Raw genomic sequence first — 8,372 nt, forward strand, 5'->3', positions numbered from 1 at the left:
TTGGATGTTCCGTTTCATTATCTCTGTGCAGCCCCTATTAGATTTGGACAAATCTATTTATTATCTGGAGTCTTGCCATGCTGGAAAGCCATTTCACATCCAATGATTACATGGAGAGTATGGGGGAGATCTGCTTGTCTATTTGTTTGCTTCCCGTGAAGTATAAGTAGAGTGTGTTATGCTGTACAGATGAACAGTTGCTACCGGAAAAGCCTTTTACTATTTATGAGGTCCCTGCCCCACTCTTAGCCAGTGTAACTGCTTTTGCCTCTACTTATTTTGGAAGGTTAAAGAGCCCTGTGAAGTGCAGCCAACACTGAATATTGTGAACACACCCTCATGTCTGAGTCGCTGCCTGTTACTGAGACACAAAGAAGTCCGTGTGCGATAATGTTAATCCAACCATTGGTGTAGCTCAGTGGTACCTTGCCTATGTTGCCTGTATAGACCTTGGTTTAAAGTCCCGGTACCATGAGATTCATCAAATCTTAAAACACAGCGCGATTCTTTTCAGTCCATGGTTTCTGTGCTGCGACTTTGAAAAATTAATGTAATTAATCCCACTTCCCCATTTGTCCTGTCAATGCCTAATTTATATATATTTACTATCCCACACCTTTTAGGAGTCTATTTCAGGTTCTAACATTGAACAATGAGGAGATGCTTAACTTGTATAAATAACTGGTTAGGCCTCAGCTGAAGCAATTTTTGGGACCATACTTTAGGACCGATATCAAAGTCTGAGAGATTTAGCAGAATTATACAAGACATGGGTGACTTCTGTTCTGGAGACATACTAGGATTGTTGGGTAGTGTAAGGGGAGGTTTAATAAAGGTTTTAAACTCAATGAGAGTTTTTCATAGAATCAGCGTGGTCTAAGATATACTATGGTCAGAGAACTGTGCATAGTTACTGTCTTCATCGTAAAATAAGATTATAAAAATACTGGAGGATGTGTGAAAAAATTGTAAGAATGGCATTGTCAGTAAGATGGTAGAACTTTAATGAATGATTGGACAGACTGGGACTCCTTTCTCTCCAAAAGTGAAGTTCGAGAGTAGACAGAGTTCTTTATAATTATGAGGGGGTTTAATCAAGTAGAAATAGAGGTGTTTACACTTGGAGGTGAGGAAATTTAACATTGAAGCAAAGAACCATGGAATCACAGAAGGACACTGATCATGTCTATGCTGGACTCTACAAGAGCAACACAACTCATCCCACTCCTCCATCTTTTCCCTATATTTCCCGCAATTCTTTATATTCAGATAATTATCTAATTCCCATTTCAACGCCACGATTGAATATCCCTCCACCACACTCTCAGACAGCGCATTCCAGATCCAACTACCAGCTGCATCAAAACATATTTTTCCTCATGTTCTTTGGTTCATTTGCCACTCATGTTAAATCAGTGCAAAAGTAAAGCAGGAAAGGAAGCCAAACCATGGCTGACAAGGGAAATTAGAGATATCATTAGATCCAAGGAAGAGGCATATAAATTTGCCAGGAAAAGCAACAGACTGGAGGATTGGGAGATGTTTAGAATTCAGCAAAGGAGGATCAAGGTATTGATTAAGAAGGGCAATATAGCGTACAGAAGCAAGCTTGCAGGGAACATAACAACTTACTGTAAACGTTTTTATCGGTATGACACAAAGGTTGGAGGAGTTGTGGATAGTGATGAGGATTATCAAACGATACAGCAGGATATAGATCGGTTGGAGACTTGGGTGGAGAAATGGCAGTTGGAGTTTAATCCGGACAAATGTGAGGTAATGCATTTTGGAAGGTCTAATGCAGGTGGGAAGTATACAGTAGATGTCAGAAACCTTAGGAGTATTGACAGGCAGAGAGATATGGGCATACAGGCGCACAAGTCACTGAAAGTGGCAACGCAGGTGGATAAGGTAGTCAAGAAGGCATACAGCATGCTTGCCTTCATTGGTTGGGGCAGAGAATATAAAAATTGGGAAGTCATGCTGCAGCTGTACAGAACTTTAGTAAGGCCACACTTAGAATATTGCGTGCAATTCTGGTCGCCACACTACCAGAAAGATGTGGAGGCTTTGGAGAGGGTACAGAAGAGGTTTACCGGGATGTTGCCTTCTCTGGAGGGCATTAGCTATGAAGAGAGGTTGGATAAACTCGGATAGTTTTCACTGGAACGACAGAGGTGGAGGGGCGACATGATAGAGGTTTTCAAAGTTATAAGCGGCATGGACAGAGTGGATCATCAGAAGCTTTCTCCCAGGATGCAAGAGTCAGTTACTCGGGGACATGGGGTTAATGTGAGAGGTGCAAAATTTGGAGGGGATGTGCGAGGCAAGTTCTTGACACAGAGGGTGGTGAGTGCCTGGAACTTGCTGTTGGGGAAGGTCGTGGAAGCAGGTACCATAGAGACATTTAGGAGGCATCTTGACAAATATATGAATAGGAAGGGAATAGAGGGATACGGTCGCCGGAAGTGCAGATGGTTTTAGTTTAGGCAAGCATCAAGATTGGCGCTGGCCTGGAGGGCCGAATGGCTTGTTCCTGCGCTGTACTGTTCTTTGTTCTTTGTAAGTGAAGAGAAAAAGATTGGTGAAAACAAATGCAGGTCCCTTACAGTAAGAAACAGGGAATTTATTATGGATAATAAAGAAATGGCTGACCAACTAAATGCATACTTTGCTTCTGTCTTCACAAAGGAGGACACAAATAGCATACCAGAAATGTTGGTGAACACAGGGTTTAGTGAGAGAAAGGAACTGAAAGAAATCAGTATGGGTAGAGAAATGGTGTTGGGGAAATTGATGGGATTGAAGGCCAATAAATCCCCAGGGCCTGATGGTATGCATCCCAGAGTAATTAAGGAAGTGGCCCGAGAAATAGTGGATCGTCTTCCAAGATTCTATAGACTCTGGAACAGTTTCTACAGATTTGAGGGTAGCTAATGTAACCCCACTACTTAAAAAGGGAGGTAGAGAGAAAGCAGGGAATTATAGACCAGTCAGCCTGACGTCGGTCGTGGGAAAAGTCTAGAGTCGATTATCAAAGATTTTATAGCAGAGCCCTTTCAGCACAATGGTTGAATCGGGCAGAATCAGCATGGATTTACGAAAGGGGAATCATGCTTGACAAATCTAGTAGAACTTTTCGAGGATGTAATTAGTAGAGTTGATGAGTGGGAGCCAGTGGATGTGGTTTATTTGAACTTTCAGAAGACTTTCAGCAAAGTCCCACATAATAAATTAGCATGTAAAATTAAAGTGCATGGGATTGGGGGTCGTGTATTGTGATGGATAGAAAATTGATTGGCAGACAGGAAAGAAAGAGTAGGCATAAATGGGTATTTTTCCGAATGGCAGGCAGTGATTAGTGGCGTACCCCAGGGATTGGCGCTTGGACCACAGCTATTCACAATATACATTGGTGATTTAGATGGGGAACTGAATGTAATATCTCCAAATTTGCAGATGACAAAAAACTGGATGGGAGGATGAGTTGTGAGGAGGTTGCAGAGAGGCTTCAGGGTGATTTGGACAAGTGGAGTGAGTGGGCTAATGCATGGCAGCTGCAGTATAATGCGGATAAATGTGAGGTTATCCACATTGGTAGCAAAAGCAGGAAGTCACATTATTATCTGAAAAGCTATAAATTGGGAGAGGGGAATATGCAGCGAGATCTGGGTGTTCACGAACACCAGTCGCTGAAGGTAAGCATGTAGGTGCAACAGGTGGTTAAAAAGGCAAATGCTATGTTGGCCTTCATGGCGAGTGGATTCAAGTACAGGGGTGGGGATGTCTTGCTGCAATTATACAGGGCCTTGCTGAGGCCACACCTTGAATATTGTGTGCAGCTTTGGTCTCCTTATGTTTTTTAGATTAGAGATACAGCACTGAAACAGGCCCTTCAGCCCACCGAGTCTGTGCCGACCATCAACCACCCATTTATACTAATCCTACACTAATTCCATATTCCTACCACATCCCCACCTGTCCCTATATTTCCCTACCACCCACCTAAACGAGGTGCAATTTATAACAGCCAATTAACCTACCAACCTGCAAGTCTTTGGCATGTGGGAAGAAACCGAAGAACCCGTAGGAAACCCACGCAGCCACAGGGAGAACTTGCAAACTCCACACAGGCAGTGCCCAGAATTGAACCCGGGTCGCTGGAGCTACGAGGCTGCGGTGCTAACCACAGCGCCAATGAGCCGCCCTGAGGAAGGATGTTCTTGCTATAGAGGGAGTGCAGCGGATGTTTACCAAACTGATTCCTGGGATAGTGGGACTGACATATGAGGAGAGATTGAGTCAGTTAGCATTACATTCACTGGAGATCAGAAGAGTGAGTGGGAAATCTCATAGAAACCTATCAGATTCCAACAGAAATTGAAAGGGTAGATGCAGAAAGAATGTTTCCGATGGTGGGGGAGTCCAGAACCTGGGGTCATAATCTAAGGATACGGGATAAACCTGTCAAGACTGAGATGAGGAGAAATTTCTTCACCCAGAGAGTGGAGAGTCTGTGGAATTCTCTACCACAGAAAGCTGTTGAGGCCAAAATCTTGCATGTTTTTAAGAAGGAGCTACATACAGTTCTTGGGTCCAAAAGGGATCAATTGATATGGGGCGAAAGCGGGAACAGACTACTGAGCTGGATGATCAGCCATGATCATAATGAATGGTGGAGCAGACTCGGAGGGCCGAATGGCCTAATCCTGCTCCTATTTTCTATGTTTCTATGCTAATTACATGAACTACAAGGGGAAATTTGAAATGAAAAAAAGGAACCATGTTTCTTGTGCAAGGGTGTAGGGTACAGTATCGGAATAGCATTAGCCGATGCAGCAGAGTTTCTGGGAAAGGAAAATGTGTCACTCAGTGTCTTGAAAACTTTAACCAAGGTTAAATTGATAGAACTCGCCTCAAAATTGGGGTTAGAGTTAAAATCAGGTGCCACAGAAGTAGAGAAATTTGATGTAATCATCCAGCAACTGAACTTGTTGGAAGAAAAAGAACTAGCAGATAGTCAGTCAGAGAGTGATGCGGTGATATTGACTGGAATACAGTTATAAACGAAAAAAAATACATTGAGCAAGACAAATAAAAAGAATTAAGAAAACTTGACAAGGAAAAAAAGAAAAAAATGAAAATAAATAGCATCGGAAAGACTTGATTTGAATTTCAGAGAGAAAGTGAAAAAGGAGCAAGGGAATCAAATTTTAAAAAATGGAATTAAGACAAAGGACTGTTATTGAATCCAGGATAAATTCCAGTCAGGAAGAATCTGAATCCAGCCCAGGACCCAATGGGAAGCTGTTTAAATGTATACAAGCTGTCCTGAAGTTTACAGAAAGAGATGGAGAGGCATGTGTTCATATCTTTTGAAGAAGTAGCCAAAGAAATGAAATGGCCAAAGGAAAACTGGCCAGTGCTTGTGTAAAGCAGGTTGATGAGCAGAGCTCATGATATTTTTGCCATGCTTCCTGAAGAAGATTCTGCAGATTATGCAATAGCAAAAAAGGCCATTCTTGTTGCCTATGAGTTAGTACCGAAATCGTACCGTCAGAGGTTTTGGAACTGATGTTGATTGGCTGGGCAGACATGTGTAGAATTTGAGAGGGTGAAGGAAATTAATTTGATCGCTGGATACGTGCATTCAGGATGGAACCCACGTATGAGAACCTGAGAGAACTGAATCCTTTGAAAGAGATTGAAAATTGGATCCCTTCAGTAGTGTGCACTCATGTAAATAACATGAAAGTTTTAAAAGCCAGGAAAGCAGAAGAAGTTGCTGATGATTTTGAGCTTGTGAATAAGCCAAAACCTTTTATCCATCACCCCCATAAACCCGAGAAGGACAGGAAGTGGGAGAGTGAAAGGAAGGCAAGTATCCGAGGACAAGAGACAGCAGTTCGGAATGCCCCAGGATTACCTCCCCAGGCCAGAAAGGAATGTGCTGAGGGTAGAAATGAAGACAGCAAGCCAAAGTGTTATCATTGCCACAAGGTAGGACATCTTCGGTCAGAATGCTGGAAGTTACGAGGTAAACCCATGAGACTTGTTGAGATACACAATACTACTGCAGAGAAAGCGACTCTGACTGAGAGTACAGCAGACCAGGTTGTAGCTGTAATGGTAACTTTAAAACCAGACACAAAAACAAGAAGTATGTGTTGAAAGTAAGTATAAGATACCTGAAAGTTATAATGAATTCTTGTCAAAGGGAAAAGTAACTCCATATCTTTTAAGGAAGGTAGAAAAACCTATCATTATACCGAGGGATACAGGAGCAACCCAAACCATTTTGCTGGGGAAACATTAAACATTTCCACCAGAGAGCGCACTGAACACTAAAGTTTTAATTAATGGAATTTGTGGGGAGGATATACCCGTACCTTTACACAGAGTACACCTAAAATGTGACCTAATATCTGGGATGGTAACTGTAGGAGTTGTGGATAGTTTGCCAGTAGAGGGAATTGACCTACTCTTACGAAATGATTTGGCTGGATCAAAAGTATAAGTTTATCCTATAATTACAGATAAAACAAGTGAAGTTAAAGAAACAGAAGAATTACAGAAACAAATTCCGGGAGTATTTCCTAACTGGGTAGTTACCTGAGTAACGGCTAAAATCTCATTGTCTGAGATTAAATTTTCACCACAAACAGATAGCCGAGTATCTGAAAAATGTATTTGGTGATTTGGATAATCCAGGTGGACTGTTTAATAAATCTTCTATAATTGCAGCACAACAAGCTGATCCACAGTAACATAGAATAGCACTGTCGGCTCTGACAGAAACTGAGGCAAAAGGAGTTCCAGAAGGCTATTCCGTTGAGCATGGTGTTCTGAGGAGGAAATGGCGATCACATCACAGACCTGCAGATGAACACTGGAAAGTTATTCAACAGATAATGGTACCACCTAAGTATCACCAGAAATGATTAAGGTTAGCACATTGCTGTCCTCTAGCAGGACATAGGCGGATTCAGAAGATAAACTCACGTATAAGTCAACATTATTACTGGCCACTCCTTACAAAGAACATGAGGCAATTTTGTAGGACATGCCATTCATACAAAATGGTGGGAAAACCGCAACCTACCAAAAAACCAGCACAACTAATTCCCATAGCTGGACGTACAGCCAACATAATCGGAACTCAGTGATGCCATTGATTCTCTCGCCAGCAGAAAAGCCCCTGGGAAGGACGGCATTACCCCTGAAATTATCAAGAGTGCCAAGCCTGCTATACTTCTAGCACTGCACGAACTGCTTTGCCTGTGTTGGGAAGAGGGAGCAGTACCACAGGACATGCGCGATGCCAATATTATCACGCTCTATAAGAACAAGGGAAACCGCGCTAACTGCAACAACTACCGTGGAATCTCCCTGCTCAGCATAGTGGGGAAAGTCTTCGTTCGAGTCGCTTTAAACAGGCTACAGAAGCTGGCTGAGCGTGTCTACCCTGAGGCACAGTGTGGCTTTCGAGCAGTGTGATCCACCATTGACATGCTGTTGTCACTTCGACAGCTACAGGAGAAATTCCGTGAACAACAGATGCCCCTCTACATTGCTTTCATTGATTTCACTGAAGACTTTGACCTTGTCAGCAGACGTGGTCTCTTCAGACTACTAGAAAAGATTGGATGCCCACCAAAGCTACTAAGTATCATCACCTCATTCCATGACAACATGACAGCTTTCGTTTCCTGAGTGGCGTGAAACAGAGCTGTGTTCTCGCATCTACACTGTTTGGGATCTTCTTCTCCCTGCTGCTCTCACATGCGTTCAAGTCTTCAGAAGAAGGAATTTTCCTCCACACAAGATCAGGTGACAGGTTGTTCAACCTTGCCCGTCTAAGAGCGAAGACCAAAGTACAGAAAGTCCTCATCAGGGAACTCCTCTTTGCTGACGATCCTGCATTAACATCTCACACTGAAGAGTGTCCGCAGAGTCTCATTGACAGGTTTGCGGCTGCCTGCACCAAATTTGGCCTAACCATCAGCCTCAAGAAAACGAACATCATCGGACAGGACATCGCGAATGCCCCATCCATAACTATCGGTGACCACACTGGAAGTGGTTCAAGAGTTCACCTACCTGTGCTTAACTATCACCAGTAACCTGTCTCTCGATGCAGAAATCAACAAGCGCATGGGAAAGGCATCCACTGCTATGTCCAGACTGGCCAAGAGAGTGTGGGAAAATGGCGCACTGACACAGAACACAAAATCCAAGTGCATCAAGCCTGTGTCCTCAGTACCTTGCTCTATGGCAGCGAGACCTGGACAATGTACGTCAGCCAAGAGCGACGTCTCAATTCATTCCATCTTCACTGCCTCCGGAGGATCCTTGGCATCAGGTGGCAGGAC

This window comes from Heterodontus francisci, unplaced genomic scaffold, assembly GCF_036365525.1.
Source record: "Heterodontus francisci isolate sHetFra1 unplaced genomic scaffold, sHetFra1.hap1 HAP1_SCAFFOLD_162, whole genome shotgun sequence".
NCBI classification, from domain to species: Eukaryota; Metazoa; Chordata; class Chondrichthyes; order Heterodontiformes; family Heterodontidae; genus Heterodontus; species Heterodontus francisci.